General features: G+C 44.0%; 1 long non-coding RNA gene across 1 annotated transcript; it reads left to right on the top strand.

The window, feature by feature from the left end:
* The first annotated feature begins 1,339 nt into the window (after positions 1–1,339).
* LOC120380001 lies at positions 1,340–19,108 on the top strand. The gene is made up of 3 exons (XR_005587624.1): positions 1,340–1,474; positions 5,992–6,618; positions 16,996–19,108. It is a non-coding gene; the product is annotated as an uncharacterized LOC120380001 (long non-coding RNA).
* The last annotated feature ends 5,289 nt before the right edge of the window (positions 19,109–24,397 follow it).

Here is a 24,397-nt window from a genome sequence, read left to right as displayed (position 1 = left end):
AGATCTCCTCGCAGAGCCCCTGCTACACAATCCCCAACTTTGTGTGCAGGTGGCAGAGTCCCCATCGGTAAGCCAGAGGTTGGTCCTGGCAGAAGTCACCAGAGTCAGAGACCTCCTGGACTAAGACTGGGAGACTGGGTGGATCCCCTGATGCTTGCTCAGTGTATGGGGCTCTCCACTCTTCGTACTCCTCGGTGCGTACTTCAGGAGGTGAGGGCACCCTTACTGCCCACTGCTCGGGTTTACCTCGACTGGGTCCTGTGGGAGGGTACTCCTCGCCCGCCCTGCACCCTGGGCCCTCTGGACCTTTTCATTGGGCCCTTGGCCCATGAGTCCCTCTGGCCATCCCACCCGTACACCACGAGCCGGCTATGCAATTTGCAGCTGGTTCAGTTCTGGACCGTGCCGAGGAAACATCTGTAAACACTCTTGCTTCACATTCTCTATTTCCTGACCCTTGTGTCCTGCCCCAATATGAAGTGGCAGGACCTATTGCCACCTTTTGAGGGTGAGGAATTCTGGAGGGCCAGCCTATATTCCACCCTAGTCCCAAGGCCTGCCGGGGATATTAGTTGGTGGCTCCACCATGGAGCCATGAGCACGGGCATGTATTTGGTGCGGTTCACCCCCATCCCTGATGCCTTCCCCTTTTGTGGCATGAGGGAGACCCTGGTGCACGTATACCTGGAGTGCGCTAGGTTGCAGCCCCTGTTCTGGCTCCTCCTGACCATCCTTTTATGTTTCTGGCTGCACTTTTCCGCTCGCCTTTTCATGTACTCACACTCTATCTGTGGCCCCACAAAGTCGCGGGACCTCCTTGTCAGCTGCCTCCTATCGCTGGCCAAAGTGGCCCTCTATAAGACCAGGGGGAGGAGGTAGGCCCCTATGACTGTGGGGCCTACTTCTGATCCTGCCTTCGCTCATGCATTCAGGCAGAGTTCCTCTGGGGGGCATCCACTGGCTCCCTTGACAGCTTCAAGGAACACTGGGTGCTGTCCAGAGTTCTCTTCTCGGTGTCCCCTTCAGGTTCCCTTTGTTTGGCCCGTGACCTTCACACCTGCCCCTATTACATTTTTGGTTGTCCCCCATAATTATTTGAGTTCCTGGACCTTGTGGATCCTCCCCTAAAGCTGGGGGAGGGTGCTTTAGCAGTGGGCAGGCTTGCACCCACCCACTTCCCAGAACCCAATAGGACTGGCCTGTATGGAGTGATGGAGCCTTAGGGAGGCTGTGCAAAAAGCAGCCAATAGGAGGGGGGCTGCAAGGAGCAGCCAATCAAGGCATGGCAGGCCCATATAAGAACAGCTGCAGGACAGAGCATGGTCAGTTGCTCCCTGGAACTCAAAAAGAGAGGATTGGCTGCCATGCAGGTGGAAGAAAGCTAGCACCTTGGACAGAGCAGTGCTGGGCAAGATCAGGGGAATGAGAGAGAGCTCCTGGCTGACTGTTAACACTGGTATGCTGAGGCCTTGAGGTAAGGGTGAAGAAGGTGCTGAGGCTGCAGGAAAGTGACCCAGGGAAATGTACTGAGAGGTTGGAGGGGATGCAGCATCTAGCTGCCATCTACAGCAGGGATTCTTAAACTGGGGGTCAGGACCCCTCAGGGAGTCGTGAGGTTATTACAATGGAGGGGGGGTTGTGAGCTGTCAACCTCCACCCAAACTCCACTTACCTCCAGCATTTGTAATGGTGTTAAATATATTTGTGTGTTTAATTTATTGGGGGGAGGGTCACACTCAGAGCCTTGCTGTGTGAAAGGGATCGCCAGTATAAAAGTTTGAGACCCACTGATCTACAGGGTTCCTGGGCCAGGACCCAGAATAGTGGGTGGGCCTGGGTCCCCCCTCCTCCCACTTGTCACTGAGGAAGTGGCTGGACAATTGGACTGCAGTACTGGCCCCTCAGAAGGGTGGAGTGCAGAGCGTGGCATGGCTGCAGGGCTGCGTCATGAAGAGAGTGCTGTGGTCCTTGGAGAGATGTGGGTCTGGGAGTCCTAGAATGGTGAGTGGAGCCCATCACAACTGTGCATTCAAGTGAAGTTTAAGTCTTCAGCTAATCTAACAGGCAGGTGTGTATGCTTATTTTTGGAGGCAACAAACAATTTCTGTGAGTGTCCAGTACGAGGGATGGGACATTTCAGACAGATATCTCTGGGGAACTAGGGTTCACTGTTACCTGCAAGATAAAGCTTACACTGGCAGAGTCTTGAAGAGTTTGTTGACAAGGCAGACAGGCTGGTGTGTCAGGGAGCTGAGACACAGCTGAGCAGCAACAAATCTCTCACTTGGTGAGGCTGAGGAGTAATACAGGGGCTCATGGTTCTGGGTGTCCTGAACAGGATATCACAAGCACAAATCAGCATATTGATGTATTTTTCTTAAAGATTACAGTGCAGATGTCTTACATTCCATGGATTTTTTTATCTATGGTGAAATGCAAACGAAAAGATATATTAATAGCCACTTCGTTTTCTCCAGCATCAAAATATCTTTAATAGAAAGCCTTTTGAGTACCCAAGTTTGCCTTCTAGTCCCTGGAACACCTGAAGTATTAATGGATGAACACAGCAGAACATTGAGGCTGTATCCTCTTTAGCAAAACATTGCAGCTGTAAGAGAGAAAAGCAACATTAACTGGCTGTTCTTGTATTTTTAAAGCTTAACATTTATGAATAATTGGGTTTGTTTTGGATTACACATGCTGACTGTGTCCACCCACACATCTCCGCTTCAGGATGTCAAAGTAATGATCAATTATAGGACTGTCTGCAGGATGCAGGCATATGAGCCTCTGGGCCTCTTATCATGGTTTCTAGGTACAGGAAATAGGTTTATGAACACCCACCACTCATTTTACGAGTTCTGTTCTCCTTGGCCTCTACATCACTTTTACACAGTCTAATGAGTTTTTATTTTGTTAACGTCCCCTGCCATTCAGTTCATTTTATTAATATTTATAAACTATAGATCTCAGTGAGGTGCTTTAATTAGAAAAATATAAAAACACATACAAACATGCAACAGAAGTGTTAGAAAAAGAGCAGGGGGACCCAGAGGCGGATTGAATAAACAGTGCCTTTACTCCCTAATACCATACCAGCAGACCAGCGGTTTCCCAGGTCTTTACTTAACCCTTACATATCCCAACAAGAAGTTGGCATGAAAATTAGAACTTTTACTACCAGAAGAACTTAGTAGACCAAATGCTACAACCAAGGAGTGAGTGCAGTGATGCAGGGTCTCCATTACACTAGATGTTTGCACTGGTGTAAATGACTGCACAAGCGTGTGCAAAATTCTACCAAATCAGAATGGTAGTTTTACATTCATTTTTCACAGGTGTACACAAAGGGTTGAAATCCTAGCCCCCAGAACATGTGGGGGAGGGAGAGCTCAGTGGTTTGAGCATTTAGTCTGCTAAACCCAGGGTTGTGAGTTCAATCCTTCAGGAGGCCATTTGGGGCAAAAATCTGTCTGGGGGCAGGTTGGACTAGATAACCTTCTGAGGTCTCTTCCAACCCTGATATTCTAAGCCAGTGGTAAACCTCCCATCAACTTCAGTAGGGCCAGATTTTTGTTCAGGGCAATGGAGAATCAAATCTCTGCAGACTTGGACTCTGAGACTTGCTGCCACAAGCTGTGTAGAGGAACCCTAAATATTATGAGGTCACAGTTTTATGTGCATATACCTCCTACCTGAGTCTCCCTGGGCTCATGCTGAACAAAGCATTTGAGTGGAACAGGCTTAACCAACACAGATTCGGCAGTTACCAAGTCAGATCTCCAAGCAAACCTAGTCAGACACCTCAGCCACATAATGTACAGTGATAGTCTTAATAGTGATGAACTGTGTTTAAACACTGTTAGCCAGAAGTTCAGTTCTCTGCTCAACATTGGCTGTGTCTTAAAGCTGTAGGAGAGATCAATGGGACAAGAGTGTGGCTTGTAAAGAAAAATTCACCTATATTTATCTTGTCTTTCAAAAACAGTCACAACGCAGATCAGTTTTCCACCTCAGAACCATTTACCCTCTAAGTCCTCCATATCTCCAGCTTTTGGCAATGCTACATCACCCTCTCTGCCACTTGAACTACTAAACCATAACCAGAAAAATGTTTGCAGCAGTGCCACTTTTAATTAAAAGCTGTAATTTTACACACTACAGTTTCCACATATTGACAAATACTTCTAAGCACAGGGACTGCCAAAAGCATTTAGGATGCTCTGCTGAATAAAGTGCTTCAGTTTTTCTTTAAAGGCAAAAATGGCATGTTAGCTGGTTCAAGAAGGTTTGTCCCCACCAGCACCCACTCAAGCACTCTGAAAAGTCCTTCAGTTAGGCCCCAGCTTCTCTGGTTGAGAATCACTGTGTACACTTCTCTCTCCTACCCCTGCCCCTGAGCCCTGTGTTCTCTGGGAGGGTGTGTTTGTGTGGAGAGAGAGAATAGCTGTGTGCCTGATTCTTGAGTCTGACTGAGCTGAAGTTAGCACAGAATCCAAAGAGAAGGCCCCATCACTTTTGTGGCTCCACAACTCCGGGGCAGCCTAAGGGTCAACTTGGTTCATAGTGTAAATTAGTTCAGCTTCAGCACTCCGGTAGCTCGTGCCCAGTTGATAGGATCCCAAGTGGCCATTCTAGCACCAGAAGTATTTAGAGTGTAGATACACTCTGACCGTGCTCCTTTCCCGCCCTCTGCCTCAGGGGCTGTGATTGGCAGATGGCACTGTTAAAGTTTGATTGAAATCTGTCTGGATTATACCTGGAGGCACAGAGGATAGTTCTGCTTAGCTCCATGGGCTAAATCCTGAAGCTCTCACTCAGTTTTTACAGTCGCATCTCAGGTAAAATTGAGGATTTTGCATTTAGTTTTCAGTGTGATAAACTGCATTTCAAATTTCATAGGATGAATTAGCAATAAAAAAGATCTCTGGGTCAGCAAGACACTCACAGATGTGAATATACAGGACAGTAGCTACTACAGCTATTGCTCAAACAGTGACGTCATCTTTTTCTCTATTGAGTTAATACCAGCGCACCTACAGCTGAACTTGATATTACAAACCCCAACACTTGCATATATGACTCCTCAGCTGGTGGAACTCCTCCAGATAATATAGCTCTGAGGATCTGGCCTGCAGTGGCTAATAATTCTGTGCATTATTCAGTTCTACTCCCTTATGCTTCCCCCTCTTTCAGACGAGTCACTGCCAAGTTACACTGAAGCAATATTTCAGTTTCCTAAGTTTGGCCCTATATTTTTGCCATTGATAATATGTGGAAAGCCAAATGAAAACAAAGGTGTGTCTGTGTGTGTGTGTGATGTATAAAGTCCATGACAGGATGGCCCTCAGTATATTGTTGGTTTGATTCTAAAGCTCAGGGGTTTAATGGAAGGTGGTTGAAAGCACTATCTTCTATAAAGGGGATATTTTTTGTAAGAGGGAAGTTATTAAGCAATTTTAATCTTTGGAATGTTGGCCTTTTCCAAATGACAGCTAAGGAGCTCGTATAGAAATAATTCTGTAAGAACTGCAGTTTCCAAAGGATTAGAGGAAATTCCATTGTTTATTCCTTCTGATGCAGCAGCATGTCATGTAAGCAATCTGAGCAGTTTAGCTTGGCAATGCATCTTCTCCAAGTTCTAACTTTGTACATAGATTTTGAATGGCTTTTATTGAAATACTGTATACATTTCTATTCAGGGTTGGCTTGATGGACAATTTCTTACCAACTCGGAAAGTGGTAAAAGAGCTTTATTTATTTAGTCCTTCAGTCCTTAAGAGCTGACTTCTTTAACTTTAAAAGAAAGTTTTCATGGCTATGGCAGAGCAGGTACATAAGTTTATGGGATATGATATTTAATATCATAACAGAATATTAATAAAATACTGTACCTGTACATAAATGGCTTCGAAAATGTTTTGGGCAATGTGTATGGAGTACAGATCTCACCCATGCAAAATAAATTCCCTTTTTAATCACTTTATATAGAACACGGACTATTTGAATGCACAACGTATGCTTCACAGAACATTCTACCACAGAGATTCAGTCTGGTGCTGTGACTAATGCATAGAACCACTGGGGAAAAGGAAATGCCACATCTACTCCATAGGTGTTAAAATTCCTGTTGCGGCCACTTTGGATGCCTGAATTTATGTTTGGCCTGTGAACTCTTGGGAGATCCTACACAGTCTGGAACTATACATGCCAGGATGAAAGTACAGTAATCAAATTTTCCCACCTCCTACAAAAAATAACTACCCATGTAGAAGAGTTGCAAATATTGCCAACTGCTTGGAGACAGTGAAGGCTTAAAGGGAGATTGTGAAACAAATCCCTGGACTTCACCATAAGCCTGTAAATAAAGAAAAGGGGGATTGAAGCTTAAAGGGTCTGGACCAATGTCCCCTGAAGTCACTGGGATCTTTCCTGTTTTGAATTGCCTCCAAAGGTGCTTTGTAATGTCTGCAAGAGATATTTGCTAAAGAACCAATGGAATGAAAGCAAAGATGTGGAGATCTGATGGTTGAAACATATCTGTGCTTAACTTCTTGGAAAGAATCTCTCAAGAACAATTTGTCTGTGTGAAAATTGCAACTATGTAATACTGCTAAGGTCAGTGACAACTTTATAAAAACCTGAGGTACACTAATAAAACACCTGTGATACAATGGGAATAACCAAGGACAGAAAGTGCCTTTAATATCCTTTGTAATCTTAGCTGTGCTCTCAAGTTATGAGGCAACACAAGGTTAAATGAATAAAAGGTCCCAGAGTTATGAAGACACCTTTTGTTCCTTCCATTCTTGGTTATATATCTTACTTTATTTACTGAGACATGCTCTTCTTATAAGAAAAATCTACCATGATACAATTCCATTATTTCTCTAAGCTATTACTGTGTTAGTCTTCTTCTGCTGGAGGGTTGGTTAGCTGATGCTTTTTAGAGGGCAAAGTTCAGATAGTGTGACTTCACTAAATCTAATAGTCCTGAAACTGAAGTTTCTCCTATTTCCCACCAATCTCTACTCCTATCACAGGGCCGCCCAGAGGATTCCGGGGGCCCAGGGTCTTCGGCGGCGGGTCCCGGAACAGATGGGGCCCCCCGCCGCCGAAGACTGGGCTGTGGCGGGGGGCGGGTCCCCCCGCGCCCCCCCCCCCCCCCCCCCCGCCCGCCCCCCCCCGCCCCCCCGGCCCCGGCGGCCCGCCCGCGCCCCCTCCCCCCACCCCCCCCCCCCCCCGAGCGCCGCGCCGGCGGGCGGGAGCCCGTCCGCGTCGCGCCGCGTGTGGTGGGGGGGGGGGGGGGGGGCTGGGAGGGCCGCCCCCCGCTCCCCCCCCCCCCCGCCCCCCCACCGCCGCGGGCTCGGGGGCGGGCCAGGCTCCCCGCCCCCCCCCCCCCCCCCCCCCCCGGCTCGGGCTCGGCTCTCGGGCCCCGGGGCTCCCCCCCCCCCCCCAGGCCCCCCCCCCCGGCGGGGCGCTCCTCGCGGCGGGGGCTCAGGCCCCCCCCCCCCCCCCCCCGCGCCCTCGGGGCGGGGCTCGGGGCGGGGCGCGGGCTCGCTCGGAGTGAGGCTCAGGGCGAGGGAGGCAGGGAGAGGCCAGGGGGGAGGCTGGGCTCTCTGGGGCTGGGGCCCGGGGGGGGGGGCCCCCCCCCCCCCCCCCCCCCCCCCCTGGGCCCTGTCCTATCATAGTGTAAACCACAAAGCATCTAATTTTCCTTCTGAAAATTCCGGTTTGAATTAACACAACCTGTACCGTGCATAAGGAAGGCATACTCTCTCATTCTTTCACAATTGACTTACGCTAGGATAAAATACACACTTATATCTTAGCTTTAGATTTTGGTTCATGTTAAATGCCTGATGCATTTTAATTGGAGTACTTTGCCTCCCTTGAACTTCAGCTAGAGTGCATGAGCAATTTATTTTCAGTGCAGCCAATGTCCAGTTCAGAAATATTTCGATTTTAAAAAGAAAATTGACTTACTGAGTGTGTTCACACACATCATTTTTAAATTTCAGAATGTTAAAACTAAATTTCTTGTAACTTGGCTTGATTTTTGGTTCCTTAAGGAAGACACTTGTCAGAACTTTGAATTTGCATGACTGCAGCTTTATCTACAGCTTCTGCTCTTTTTAAATTCTTACAAAAGCCATTGTATATCTGGATAGTCTGTTTTGACAAGGCTCAGTTGAAATCTGTGATGTGCTGCCAGTATTGTAATAAGGGGTTTGACAAACATCCCTCTCACCTTTAGCCGCTATACCAGAGGAGATACTGTGGATATTATTCAAATGGGGCCTGAACCACAGCCTACAGAAGTCAACAGACTCCCATTTTCTTCTATCAGCCCTGAATCAGGCCCTTGTTTTCTCATTTCGCTAGAAACATTTTCTCATATCTATAACCAGGAAGCTATTTGGCAAACAAACCTGTATTAAATGCACTTACTGGACATGTTCATACTTTTCAGAAACAAAGTATGAACTGCATATATTGATATTGTAATATTTGGCACAGCATTCAGCTTGAGTGTATTGATTGGAAGTGTAAGTGTGTGTGTGAGAGAGAGAAAGAGGGAGAGATTCTTTCAGGAATCCTCTTCTAGAATTTTTTTTTTTTTAAGACCTGCTATTTCATGCAATCTGATGCATTCCAGCAGCCAAAAAATTGCACTTCACTTCGTGAGTCCCCAGGAATGTGTCATCTCTACGGTATTACCTAAGTACTGATAAAAAGGACTTCCTTCTGTAATGGTGTGTTTGGCACTTATATGTATTTATAGGCACAAGGATGCTGTGGAAATAACGCTATGTATTTATAAGTAAAAGTACAACTACAAGTATAAATGTAAGTACTTTCAATGCCTGTATTATGAGAATTAAATTGTCTATTTATTTCTTTGGACACTGGTCCACCACAGAGTTGTTACTGCAGTAAAGTTTCCAAACAGGGAGCCTTGTACTCTGTGATTTTTCTCAGATGCTATGAACAAGTGTCCCCACAGCTGCTAGGCTGGGACAGGGAGCAACTCATGAGTAAGGCCCTACCAAGTTCACGGTCCATTTTGGTCTATTACACAGACATAGGACTTTAAAAATCACCAACTTCATGGTTTCAGATAATTACATCTGAAATTTCATGATGTTATAACCATGGGGGTCCCAATCCAAAAGAGGGTTGGGGTGGGGTGGGGGTCGCAATGCTATTGTAGGGTGGTTGTGGTATTGCCACCCTTACTTCTGCGCTGCTGCTGACAGAGGCGCTGACTTCCGACTGGACAGTCGGACAGCAATGGGCAGCTCAGACGTGAGGGTCACATGGTGTGTGAGGAGACTTTCCGGGATATAGTAGAACGGTCCCACCACCAGTTTGAAAGCCTCTGTGCTATTGAGGAGGATGAAAGTCTCAGAAGGAGGACATCCAACTGGAGCAGAGGGAAATGATCCATAGTTGGGACCCTCCTTCCAGATGATGATGCGGTAACCTCTTGCACTGAGGATACCTCTCTGGGGGAGGGAACTCCAGTTATTAGGAAGAGACAGGTAATAGTTATGGGGGGATTTGATCATTAGAAACATAGTTAGCTGGTTTGTGATGACAGGGAGAACAGCATGGTGACTTGCCTGCCTGGTGTGAAGGTTGTGGATCTCTTGAGACCTCTACATAGACTTATTTGTAGTGCTGGGGAGGAGTCAGTGGTTGTGGTACATATAGGTACCAATGACATAGGGAAGGATAGGAGAGAGTTCCTGGAGGCCAAATTTAGGCTGCTAGGTCAAAGATTGAAGTCCAGGACCTCTATGGTAGCATTCTCTGAAATGCTCCCAGTTCCATGCACAGGGCCAGTTAGACAGGCAGAACGGCAGGGTCTCAATGTGTGGATGAGACAATGCTGTAGAGAAGAGGTGCTTTGATTAGTAGGAACTGGGGAAACTTTTGGGAAGGGCAGCCTATACAGGAAGGATGGGCTCCACCTAAACCAAAATGGAACCAGATTGCTAGCACTTAAAATTAAAAAGGTCATAGAGCAGTTTTTAAACTGAAGGCTGGGGGAAAGCTGACAGAGTGTGGAGGAGCATGTGGTTCAGACAGAGACATCCCTTAGGGGAGGATCTATTAATGGGTCACTTGCTGGAGGATTCTCTGCAGCTTGAGGTCTTCAAACCACAATCTGAGGACTTCAATAACTCACACATAGGTTAGGGGTTTGTTACAGGAGAGGGTGGGTGAGATTCTGTGGCCTGCATTGTGCAGGAGGTCAGACTAGATGATCATAATGGTCCCTTCTGACCTTAAAGTCTATGAGTCTGAGTCTATGAGATTCTATGTCCTAGTAATGAGGAGAGGATGGAAGATAATAAAATACAGGTAGGATCTGATGAGAAACAGTCAAATGAATAAAAGTCTCATTCAGTTACATCATGTAATGGCAGGCAGCTAAAAAGTGACAAGTTTTTAAAGTGCTTTTATACCAAGCTAAAGTCTAAATAATAAGATGGGCAAACCAGAGTGCCTCATATTAGATGAAGATATCGATATGGTAGGCAACACAGAAACTTGGCAGAATGAGGATAATCAATGGGACCCAGTAATACCAGGGTACAAAATATATTGGAAGGACAGAACAGACCGTGCTGGTGGGGGAGTGGCACTTTATGTGAAAAATAGCATAGAATCAAATGAAGTAAAAATCTTAAATGAACCAAACTGTACCATAGAATCATAGAATGGTAATTCCATGCTTGAATAATAAGAATATAGCAATAGGGATATATTACCAACAACCTGACCAGGATGGTGATAGTGACTGTGCAATGCTCAGAGATTAGATAAACTATTAAAATAAAAAAACTCAGTAATAATGGGGGATTTCAACTATCTCCCTATTAACTGGGTACATGTCACCTCAGGACGGGATGCAGAGATAAAGTTTCTTGACACCTTAAATGATGGCTTCTTGGAGCAGCTAGTCCTGGAACCCACAAGAGGAGAGACAATTCTTGATTTAATCCTAAGTGGAGCACAGGATCTGGTCCAAGAGGGGAATATAGCTGGATGCTTGGTAATAGTGACCATAATATAATTAAATTTAACATCCCTATGGTGAGGAAAACACCACAGCAGCCCAACATTGTAGCATTTAATTTCGGAAAGGGGGACTACACAAAAATGAGCAAGTTAGTAAAACAGAAATTAAAAGGTACAGCGCCAAAAGTGAAATCCCTGCAAGCTGCATGGAAACCTTTTTAAAGACACCATAATAGAGGCTCAACTTAAATGTATACTCCAAATTAAAAAACATAGAGTGTGACAGGTTGGACCCCGCATCCAGGATGCCACCTGATGTGCTGGGGTCCCACTGCGTCCGCCCGTTCCCCCAGCCTGGGCTTCCTCGCTTTGTCCTTGCTGTGCCAGGCCCTCAAGCCTTCTCTAGCACACACACAGGTGAGGCCACATTCAGCTGCAGATGGACACAGAGACATTGAGATCAGCTCTGTGTGGGAAGATTCAGCTCAGGGATTTATCCAGCACTCACGTGCACACCTCTTTTGGGATGTAAACCCAAAATAATGTCTTGCGCTGTATAGAGAGAGCTGCACAACGCATGCTCATAAAAATAGCCCCCACTCTCCAGGTGGAGAAAGATATGCACGGCTTTTTGTCCCCGACCCCCGCAGATATGAATTGCACAAACTGGGTTTTGAAATGAACAAGAAATACCTTTATTAACTACAAAAGGTAAATTTTAAGTGATTATAAGGGATAGCAAACAGAACAAAGCAGATTACTGAGCAAATAAAACAAAACACACAAACTAAGCTTAATACACTCAAGAAACAGGTTACAAAATGTAATTTCTCACCCTCCAGGTTTTAGGCAAGTTGCAGAGTTTCTATAGCTTAGAGTTCCAGTTATTTTTCTTTACAGACTGGACCCTTGTTTCAGCCTGGACTCAACCCTGCCTTCCCTTCAGGTGTTTTTAGCAGTCTTCCTTCTTGGGCAGGCAAATAGAGGAGATCCCTGAATCCCTTCCTTCCCAGCCTTAAATAGAATTTACATAAGGTGGGAAGTCTTTGTTTCCAGTGGAAAAGTACCAGCGGTGTCCAAGGTGGTATTTTGTACCAGGTGACCTTATCACCTGACCTTACAGTGTCAAAGCAACCATGAAACAAGGTTTATTTGCAATGTCCACAGGAAGGAACTCCAGGGAAGATGGGAGATCCACATCTTCGAAGACTCATTGTCTTTTCCTAATGGCCCATTAAGGCTGATTGCTTACTGTCTGGTGAGCGTTTTCCAAGTACACACACAGTTGTAATTGTTACATAGACAATATTCCTAACTTCAGATACAGAAACAATATATGCATACAAATTGGATAAACGCATTCAGTAAATCACAAGCTTTCCAATGATACCTCACATGATTCATCTTGCATAAAGCACATCTTAGTTATGCCATATTCATATCATAACAATATTTCTATGAAGACTATGGGGTGTAACATCACAGATAGAACCAAAAGTGTCCCACCGTGGCTAAATAACAAAGTGAAAGAAGCAGTGAGAGGCAAAAAGGCACAACAGCAGGACCAACAGAAAAGAAGCCCTGTGAGCCGGAAGTCAGAGCCTGGAGCTCCCAAGCTGGGACAGTGGGTTCTGGGACCAACCAGAATCCCGGACAGTTGGGAGGGATGTGATTGTTTCAGAAAAGCTATTTTGAAAAAGCTCTTCCAAATAAAAAAGTTACTTACACTTGAAGTACATTTAAAATGTACTTGGATACAAGTACTAAGTACAGAATATTTAAAATACTTCGATACAGGTAAGTGGGGTACTTCAAAATCCATATATACAAATGTACTTAAGTACACGGGAACACTGCATCTTTTCAAGGAATAGTTTAACAGAATTTAGACTCCTTCAGAGACCAGAGACTAACTCCAAAGCCCCCTTCCATCTGATGATGGGATTTTAACAAGAGGTTCCTGTGAGCCTCCAAGAGCCCCCTCCACCACAGCACTGATTGAAATATGTGCGTTAAGTTTCAGTGTTACAAAGGCTGTAAGAGTGTTCTGCAATCTTGGGCTTCAAGTTGTCCTTATTTTTTTACAGCAGTGAGGCCAGGCATGCTTTCTTGCACAACTAGCACTGCTGTCATAATAATGACAACCCAGTAAATACCTAATTAAAATGTACAGCCGATCTGGATAGGAGGTGCCACGTGGCAGTATTAATTCACACAACATGAAAAAAATCTCAACCTCTAGAATCTTAGAGAGAAAAAACCCCAAAAGCTTAGTAAAAAAGTAGGTGAAGTTTTCTCTTAAAGTAGAGAAAGAGAGGGTCTGAGCTATACATCTGAAGCCTGAATTTCCCCAAGTTCAGCAGTATTAAGCATCAGAGTTTGGCTGGTAGCTATTCTAAAGGACTGCTAATACTGAACTCTGAAGTCTTTTATTTATGTGCTGTCAAGAGCAATGTGCATGGGACATACATCACACTGGACCAAATTACAGACCAAAGCTTGAGTGTTGCCCCAGAATTATCTTTGAGTGCCAAGTAAATGACCTAGTTTCTTACTTCAAGCTATGGCTCTTGCTTCTCTATCTGGCAGAGACAAGGAGCATCATGGATCTGGCATATGTTCAGGAAGATAATTCGTTTTGTATCGCTCTGTAGCGGCTGATAAAACGCAGAACTTCCTGAACAGAAGAGCTACATAGGAAGAATGAAGTAGCTACAATCATGAAAAACAATCAGATCCCCCAGCTAATTGGTTCCTAGAAGCACATGTAGAAGGAAAATAATGATTATACAAGGTGGACAAGAAGACCTTCATGAAGATCATATACAGTTATAGCGTTTAAGGCCAGAAGTGACCACCAGATCATCTAATCTGACCTCCAGTAGATCACAGGTCACCAGCACCTGCATGCTAAACCCAACAACTGAAATTAGACCACAGGAGGCTATTATGTGCCACAGTCATAGAATAGGATGAGCCAAGGTGCATCAGTGTCTGAGGCACCTCAATAGCAGGGAAATGATTACATGAGATATAGCCAGATAATCCTGGCAAGTGACCCACATGCTGCAGAAGAAGGCAAAAAACCCTCCAGTGTCACTGTCAATGTGACCTGAGGGAAAATTCCTTCCTTCCTGACACCACATATGGTGATGCTGAGCATGTGAGCAAGAACCAGCCAACCAAACACTTGAGAGGGAAACCAATTCAGAGCCCTGGCCCTCAGCCTCCACTGTCCCATCTCCAGGGATGGCCATCTCTGATGCTTCAGAGGAGGGAGCTGAGAAACAACCCCAGAATACATTTTGTGTGTGTGTGTGTGTGTGTGTGAATCCCTTCCTGACCTCTGTAAATGGCCAGCTGAAACCTTGAAGCATGTAGTTTTAGGAACATAAGACATAAACTGGAAGTGAGCTCCAGGGCTGTTGAGCCCTGTCTCCTACCATCACAAGCAACCCTGTCATAAAATTGCACTCATAAACTTGTCTAGCTCTCTCTGAAAACTAATTAAGGTGTTTCCCCCCACAATAGCAATACGGAGGTTGTTTCAGAACCTCACCCCCCTCTGATGGTTAGAAACTTGCTTCTTATTTCCAGCCTGAATTTGTTCATGGCCAGTTTATATCCATTTGTTCTTGTGCCAGCATTGTCCTTTAGCTGAAATAGCTCTTCACCTTGCCTGGTATTTACCCCCTAATGCATTTATAAAGAGCAATCATTGCCCCTCTCAGCCTTTTTTTTTGTGAGACTAAGCAAGCCAAGCTCTTCCAGTCTCCTCTCATAAGCTAAGTCCTCTATTCCTCTGATCATCCAGCAGCTCTTCTTTCAATCTGTTTCACTTTAAATTAATCTTTCTTGGCCAGGGGTAATTAGAATTGTATGTAGTATTCCAAATGAGGGCGTATCGGTGCCTTGTCCAATGGCATTAATACTTCTCTATCTCTACAGCAAATGGCTCGCCTGATACAGCCTATGATGGCAATTGCCTTTTTCATGCCCCCCTCACATTGGTGGCTCCATAGTCATCCTGTGATCGACCCACACACCCAGGCTGCCAACTGCTGAGCCTCAAACTTGTCGCAGAAATTGTTATTAGCTCTCAGGTGCATGATCTTGCACTTGGTACTATTGAATTTCATCCCATTTCTGTCACTCCAGTCTTCAAAGTCATCCAGATCTTCTTGTATAACATTCCCACCCTCCTCTGTATTGATGCCTACCAACTTTGTATCATCAGCAAATTTCATTAGCGCACTCCTGCTTTTTGTGCCAAGGTCATTAATAAGAATATTGATTAAAATTGGTTCCAAGACCAATCCTTGAGGAACTCCACTAGTAACCTCTATCCAGTCCAATGATTCATCTTGCATGATAATTCATTGCCTTCTCCCCTTTAGCCAGTTCCTGCTCCCTAAATATTACTATTCAGTCTGGTTGCTCCTGTCAGGGGGGTCCTGGTATGTGAAGAGTTGTACAAAAGGGTTTTTAGCCTCTAAAGATGACTTGTGCTGACATCTTTTCTCTTCATGTAACACATGTGGTTTGCCTCCCATTACAGAGTTTGTCACTGTGACACTTCTCCTCTGGAAAGGGGGAATAGCTGGGTACCATCTTTCTGGGCAGCTGTCACTACTGTTTACATAGGGCCCTTGAGTTCAATGTAGAATCATACTGTACCTACACATGGTACAGTTTTATAAACAGCACACTAAGTCATACTCATACTCATCAACTACTTTGGTATTCAAATACAGTCATATAAAATGTGTACTGAGCCTAGTCATACATCAGAAATCTGGAGGTGCCATACCTATTTATAACTGTATTTAAATGCAGTCTCCTCAAAGCTCCTCATCAGCCAGCTTGATGAATCCAGGGGAGCTTTTCAAAGGCATGTTGAAAGGCAATAGGAGTTGATTGTCTAACTGCCTTTTAATGCCTTTGAAAATCTCTCCCTAAACTCATCGAGGCCCCAGTCCTGCCAAAGGATCTGCACTGCTGGTAATTTCCAGCACACACAGTCTGCAGCTCACCCACACATCTTCAGTGGGCCAGCCTACTGGTTTACAGTTCCACCTGTGCAAATTGCTTTGCAGAATAGAGGTCTGACACCCCATTGTCTTGCAGAATGATCCTTTCCTGCTCTGTTAGCTACTAGTCTAACTTTCTACTTCAAGAGACAGAAAATTCCTGAGGAAAATTTAAATGCAAAGCATAAAGGGAAGGGTATACTTTATTTAATTCTGAGACTCAGGGGATCTCAGTCAAAACAGAGGAACATCAAAGCAGAAGCTTCACTAATATAATGTATTTTTAAAAGTGCTAATTTCTCCCTTAGTGTAAATTTTATTAACTACATCATTTTTGCACAATTTTATTTCCCATACCTCAGATTAAATTGTCCATTGTCACTGAAATATGAAGATGCTTTGATCTTGAATTTGCTAGTATAATGGAACACCGGGCTGAAATTTTAAGGAATCTTATTTTCTATATTTCTCTGTAGGACAAAAAATAATGCTCTGTAATACTCTTCTTTCACAAATCTGAGAAGGAGAGTCTTTCAGCTCCAAACAAACACACCCCAGAGGTTAAAAAATATTAAAGGCAAATAGGCTATATTATAAAATATCGAGAGGACCACTCTGAAGCAAGCTTGTTTTAAGATCACGGTACTTCAGAGAGAGCTTTCAGACAAGAGGTGATTCTCTTTTTAAAAGATTTTTGTTTTGCTTTATATTTTGCACTTTAATGAATTCCCCTTTAAATCTGCTGAAGTGATGGTCCCCACTTCCTGTAATATAAATTAGTTTTGGATAAAGTGGCTCTGAAACACAGTAGAAGGTGCAGAATAGACAAAAGTTCAATTTGTTGCTTTGCCAAGTGGCCTCCCAAGAAAGAAGTCTATGTAGTGGAGAAGTCTGTGGTTTAATATATTCTGTATCTTTTTTTATTCGTTACTAGGTAGCTTCCAAAAATGATGGACGCACGGGCTGCAGCTGACTGACTGCAGCATAAAGAATATTGGAAAATGTATGCCAAGCCTGTGCAGAAAGTTAAATAAGGTTTCTTCACCTCTACTGAAACATCACCAAAGTCAGAAACATTGCCCTGTGGGATGAATTACTTTGTTAATCCATGTTTGCATCTGGTACGAGTCAAGCTTTTCTCCCTATGAGGAACATTCATATCATTTGGTAAATAGTTGTTTGGCTCTAGACCAAGCAGGACCTGCAAATCCGCCCCCATTTCTTTAGACTTAATCTCTGCTGCAAAAGCCAGACCTGGAGACTGAGAATGGAGGAATTATGTCCAGACTACTTTGTCCTACCAGCAATAATTTGGCTTAACCCTTCTGTCTCACCCCTAACGTGCACAACAAAGTAACTACAATTTTTCGTGCCAAACCTGTGCCGCCTCATACATTAAGTGTTCTCAGACTAGGATGAGGTCAGTCTTTCTGTAGTGGTTTTATCATTCCATATGTTGTGGTTTTCATGTAGCAAAAAAGTCACTAAAAAGATAATGGGCTCAGTAGACACTTCAATGTTAGTCAGTGCAGAAAAAGAAAGTCTTACATTTCCAAGGTGTTTGGGGGTCTCTTGGACCCCAAACTTATATAAAAATGTAAATAAAACATCATAGGCAAACCATTGCTGCTTCTTTCTTTAAGTCTTCTCAAACTATGAAGAGAACAACTTGTTAGCATTGGTTTTGTCTGCATACCTGTTGTGGTTTTGATATAACGAAAAAAGTCACTCAAAAGGTATTGGGGTCAGTTAGACCCCAAATTAATGACGCATGCGTTCCAGCATCAGATTGTTTTTATTTTGAGGCAGTAATTGTGATATGATTATATGAATCTTTCAGCACTGTTTTTATCAGAGTTTCAGTGGTTTTGTTTTTCAAAAAAATGCACCAACAGTGTCTTGGAGATTACAGTTGCCCCGCGTACCATCACAATTGGCCAGCAGATTGACTTTCTCTGAAGCTAACACTGTCAAATTGATTTTTTTCTGGGAAGTCTGCATGTGCTAGGAAGAGTTTCTGGGAAGGCCACAGTTCTTAGCCTCATTTTCTGGCAAGCCCACACTTGACTGATTCTGTTGCTGGGAGAAAGACTCACTGGTGCATTGCACATGTCCATTGCGTGTCCGATGGCCTGCATTGTTTGGGTTTTTTTGACTCACACCTGGCGTAATAAATCTTTGAGTAAGAGATGGATGTTTCTCGGGGACCTCGGTATAGAAATAGTGAAACCTCTGGTGCAGGAAAGGAACACTACAGCCTTTCCTCAGGCTTCTAGGTAAGCAGTATCTAGTGTGCTGGGCACTGATCTATAGCCTAAAGAATGGGGAAGATGTTACTTCTGTTCCAAAGAACAAGACAGAAAAACACATAAAAATTGTGCAAAGTGTAAAAACATTGTATGTTCAGAATATATGTCACTTACCGCTCCATTTACTGCCCCTTTGCTGTGTTTGTGTCTTTTTATATTGTTTTTGTTGCTATCTATTTTCATTTTCTAAACTTTGGGTCACTTAAACGCTGACACCTGCATAGTGTGTAGCTTTTTAAAAAATATGTTTGATCATGGGGTCAGTTAACCCCCCTCCCCCAACTCAAGTACTGTGTAGCATGCTTCTGAATCCAGGTATGTTTTAAACTTGTTCATAGTTTTATAATTCACTGGTTACAATAACATCAGTTTTAAATGCATCCCATTTGTCTTTTCCTGATTTTTAAATGCTAGGAGTCTCCAAAAGCCCCATACAGAAATAGTTGGGTGATTTTTGATCCAATATGAGGTTAATTCACACTTACTGCATTGAGCAACCTTTGCAAATAAAGTTTAACAAATTTTTACAAAAATATTTTCTTTTCATCTGCTGCTAGTGATCTAAGTAAGATTTTGACTATCACTAGAGTATATTGGCATTCAATAGCAGAAAGTCATGTGGACTGTAATGGCATTCTTACACAGACAAGTTTAGAGTTGCATCAATATTATTCTCACCTGTATAGAAAAACATTCCCAAGGTTTTTGGTTTGGCTAACATTCTGGCTCTATGCATTAGTGGACGTAAAAATGTAGTAGATGTAAAAATTAAGGGCAAATCTCTCAGATTATTAATTAGAAACTCCCATTTCACCAAGTTATATAATTTAGCCTTAACAAATTTTTAGGTGAAATTTAGCATATAAGGTCAGCATTTTAAAAGATCAGTAAATTATGTGTTAAGTTAGGCGAGTGAAAAAGAGAGAAAGGATTACCAGTTTTAGATGCTTTTTTTTGTACTTCAAGAATTCAAGTGTGTGTGTGAATCCTACGGCTGAAGTTTTCAAACCACCTATCTCATGGATATCCAGTTCCCAGCAATTTAAATGGGAATGGGGTGTCCAATTCCCTTAGGCTGATATTTTTAAAGCCATGTTTCTCCTACATGGAGGTGGTATCTACGTGATAAATTGCAGAGCAAGGTGGTAAATGATGTTATCATGCACCTCTGAACACCGCACTTCCTCTTTGCCCACTAATCCATCTCACCCAGTATTTAACAGACAAACATTATTGGTAGTGTAAACAGCTAGTCTTGAGGGGTGGGGAAAAATCAACCTTCTGCAGAAATTACACTTGTTCAAGACTGAAGCCTTTACATTATAGATGGGTTGATATTACCAGTGCTATCTTAAACCATAGTAACCTGGGTCAAAAGTTCGTGCTCGCTAATGGCTACAGTATTAGTTTTATCCAAGTGAGAACTCTCTCACTAGAAATGTGATTTGGTCTGGATATTCTAGGAACATACGAGGAATAACAGCAGAGACCACAACAGCATTCACAAGTTATCAAGCTCCCCTTTATTAAAAAACCTTATACGCAGATAGTCAATGCCACAGTTACAGAGATATAAATGAAGAAGGAGCAATACCATAAGATGTCCAGCATCACTGTTCTCAGACCCACACCCCCATCAATATGGGCAGCTCGCTCAATAGGTGGTTATCTGTGGAGGGTCTCCTGATGGATTCTTCTTCCCTGTTCATGCTGGGGGACACCTTTATGCTGTATTACTCACACCCATAATCTGTGTTCATTTGCCTGAAGGTTCCAACCCATTTCCCCTTATTGGGTCTTCTACCCCCCAATGGGGTGTAGAATTTCTGCAGAAGGTTGGGAAGAGTCTAAAATTTGGGGTACTCCATGTGACCAGGTACCTGGGATGGGCCACACTGAGACTGCCACACTCAGGCAGCCTGCAAGAAACAGGGCAGGCAATCCCCCCAAACAAGTGGGGTTTAGTCTATAATTAGATTCAACAAGCCAGTAACAAAAGAGCTTCTGCAGTACCACTCTGGTTAACAAGAGCCAAACAGTCCCACTTAGGTATTCCAGCCCTTGGCTCCCATCCAGACAAACAGGCCTAATATAGTCACAGGTTACTGAAAACCCAATTCACCATATGTGAAATTCTACTAATCCCAAAGGATCAGACCAGCAGTTCTCAACCAGCAGCCCAATTAGCACACAACTGCAGCCCAGATCAGCTGTGTGCTAATGGCCGGCCAGTGTGCCCAGAGTCCACCAGGTTCACAGCTGCCCGGCACAGAGGGGTCTGAACTGCCTCGCTGCCAGGTGCTGAGGGGTCCGTTCGGACTGCCCTGCTGCCCAGCATGGTGGGATCAGGGCTGCTGGCCCGCTCTGTATAGTGGGAGTCCGAGGTCTGGGCTGCCAGCGGGCCCCACAAGGTCGGGAGTCCAGGCTGCTGGCAGGTCCTGCGGGGGTTGGGGCAGCCACCCAGCCCCATAAGCTCCAGGGGCTGTGTCTGGGGCAGGCGGCCCACAATGTGTAATCAGTTGAGAACCATTGATCAGACACTTACCTCCACGTCAATATGTATTTCAGATCTTACCAAATATCACGCTGTCAGCCAAGCCTCAGTAAAGATTTATTAATAAAAGAAACGTTATAAATGGTTAATAGATCATATACATACAAATGATTGTAAACTCCATATATCGGGCTTGTAGCAATGATGAAATAGGCTGCTGGCTTGCAAAAGTCTCTCTGGTAACTTCCAAAAGATTGGAGGGTCCTCAGTCCATTGTTCAAAATACTCCTTTTAGTTGTAAATCCACAGTCCAGAGACTTGGAGCAGGAAAGAGGCAAAGCAGAAATGTCACAGCTTGAAATGTATATCCTCTGCCATGTGCCTGGAAAGTTACTGGCCCAAGATGGAGTCTAGTGTCACATGAACATGGAAAGTTACTGGTAAAAGGGGGAGTCTTAGGTCACATGTCATAATCACATGTCCTTACATGATTTGCTGAATCACAGAGCGGCCATTGGAGCCTCGCCATCTGAAGCATCTGCTGGCTGGGATGAGTTCCTTCAGTGGCCTATTGTGAGAATGGAGTGTCCTTAATGGGCCATGAACCCATAGTTGTCTAATCTGGATGTAAATCTATCTGGAGGGTGTCACCCAGGCACACAACACATGTTTGAGATACAGGTACATAGCCAATATTCATAACTTCAGATACAAATATTATACATGCATATAAAAAGGACAATTATACTTAGCATTTCACAACTTTTCTATTGATGCTTTACATCACATACACAATGACCATAAATCTTGTGCAAAGTAACAGTGGTAACAATAGTAATATAAATGGTCACCTTTCTTACACACAGCATCACACTCCGCTTTTCATAGGTTAGCCTCTTAGTTCCCCGTATCTTCATTAGTATTAAAATCAGCAAGTCCCCATGGTAACATATGGTTGCTGCAGAATTTGCCATGACAATCGGGTGTCTCGTGGTCTAAACAGTTACATAATGGCATGTTATTCCAAACATTACTCACTGACACATTCTTTACAGTAATCTTGTAACTTTACTGGTACAGGGTTATTCCTGGGTCACCTAACCATCTCAACCCTTTTTTAGGCCTAAGGCCCAATGTGGTTAAGCTAAAATCTTATAGGCCTCATCTGGTAGGCGTTTCATTACAGCCTTACTTTGCGTATATACTTAATACACATTTATCACTCATAAATGCTTTCAACCTTATACCCATAATACCATCCTACTTATTCCTGTACCTACAACTTAAATCTGTTCATCACACATAGATTACATATGAATTAACCACAACAATAGAGAATACAATTAAATGATTATATAAAATGACTAGCTACTAGACCCACAATGGGTAAAATTGAGCCCTGCACCAGTAATAGCTTTTCTATATAATATTTTTGGTGATGTTTATGGCTTTTGCTAAGTTCAGTACAGTTGGATTCATAGTAATTAAAGTACCAGGCTTTACTAGCAGAGCGATAAGTTATGATGTGGCACGAAGCTGCCCTAAAGGATCAGATGGGGATTCCTCTGATGAAGAGGATTCCCACAGTGGCATGAAGCCAGCGTAACTGACTTTATGCCACCTACTCCTTCCCCTTCTTCCTAGGGGATGATCTGGGCTGAGACAAGGGGACAGGCTATTACAGGGTCTTGAGGGAGTGTGACTGAAGTGCATTGCATGCTGGTGATACTGGGCTAGTGAAATGATTGCTAGGATTCAGAGTAGCAGCCGTGTTAGTCTGTATCCGCAAAAAGAACAGGAGTACTTGTGGCACCTTAGAGACTAACAAATTTATTTCAGCATGAGCTTTCATGAGCTACAGCTCACTTCTTCGGATGCATAGAATGGAACACACAGACAGGAGATATTTATACATACAGAGAACATGAAAAGGTGGAAGTATGCATAACAACAGGAAGAGTCTAATCAATTGAGATGAGCTATCATCAGGAGGAGAAAAAAACGTTTGAAGTGATAATTAAGATGGCCCATAGAAGGTGTGAGGAGAACTTAACATAGGGAAATAGATTCAATTAGTGTAATGACCCCACCATTCCCAGTGTCTGTTTAGGCCTGAGTTAATTGTATCTAATTTGCATATTAATTCGAGTTCAGCAGTTTCTCTTTGGAGTCTGTTTTTGAAGATTTTTTGTTGCAAAATTGCCACCTTCAAGTCTGTCACTGAGTGGTTAGAGAGATTGAAGTGTTCTCCCACTGGTTTTTGAATGTTATGATTCTTGATGTCAGATTTGTGTCCATTTATTCTTTTGCATAGAGACTGTCCGGTTTGGCCAATGTCCATGGCAGAGGGGCATTGCTGGTACATGATGGCATATATCACATTGGTAGATGTGCAGGTGTACGAGCCCCTGATGGCGTGGCTGATGTGATTAGGTCCTATGATGGTGTCACTTTAATAGATATGTAGACAGAGCTGGCATCAGGCTTTGTTGCAAGGATAGGTTCCGGGGTTAGTGTTTATGTTGTATGGTGTGCGGTTGCTGGTGAGTATTTGCTTCAGGTTGGGAGGCTGTCTATAAGCGAGGACTGGCCTGTCTCCCAAGATCTTTGAGAGTGAGGGATCATCTTTAAGGATAGGTTGCAGATCTTTGATGATGCGCTGGAGAGGTTTTAGTTGGGGGCTGTAGGTGATGGCTAGTGGCGGTCTTATTTTCTTTGTTGGGCCTGTCCTGTAGTAGGTGGCTTCTGGCTACTCTTCTGGCTCTGTCAATCCTGTTTTTTCACTTCAGCAGGTGGGTATTGTAGTTTTAAGAATGCTTGATAGAGATCTTGCAGGTGTTTATCTCTGTCTGAGGGATTGGAGCAAATACGGTTGTATCTTAGAGCTTGGCTGTAGACAATGGATCGTGTGGTGTGTCCTGGATGGAAGCTGGAGGCATGTAGGTAGGTATAGCGGTCAGTGGGTTTCCGGTATAAGATGGTGTTTATGTGACCATCGCTTATTAGCACAGTAGTGTCTAGGAAATGGACCACTTGTGTGGATTGGTCTAGGCTGAGGTTGATGGTGGGATGGAAATTGTTAAAATCACGGTGGAATTCCTCGAGGGTTTCTTTTCCATGAGTCCAGATGATGAAGACGTCATCAATGTAGCGCAAGTAGAGTAGGGGCGTTAGGGAACGAGAGCTAAGGAAGCTAGGAGATCATTCTGGTCTGCACAAGTTAGAGTAGCCCTGCAGTTGCTCTCACTTATACTGGGGGCTGGTTCGGTCCTGGGCCGAATCAGGAGAGGCAGCAAAGTGGCTTAGCAACTCCTTTTGCCTCCCCCTCCTCAGCTGTATTGAGTGTGAGCTGGACTCAAGTGAGGATTAAATGTGCTGTATCCAAGTTCTTCACTGCATTTGTGAAGCCCCACACTGAAAGCAGAGATTTAACTGAGAAGAGAATTGGAAGAGAGAGGAGTCGCATGAAATGAGGACAAAGTTGGGTCTTGGCATCTTTATTTACTGGAATGATGCATGAATCAGAAATAAGA

The sequence above is a fragment of the Mauremys reevesii genome, linkage group 1 (assembly GCF_016161935.1).
Source record: "Mauremys reevesii isolate NIE-2019 linkage group 1, ASM1616193v1, whole genome shotgun sequence".
Lineage (NCBI taxonomy): Eukaryota > Metazoa > Chordata > Testudines > Geoemydidae > Mauremys > Mauremys reevesii.
Note: the sequence above shows the minus strand (reverse complement) of the source record. Positions and strands in the feature narration are given on the sequence as shown.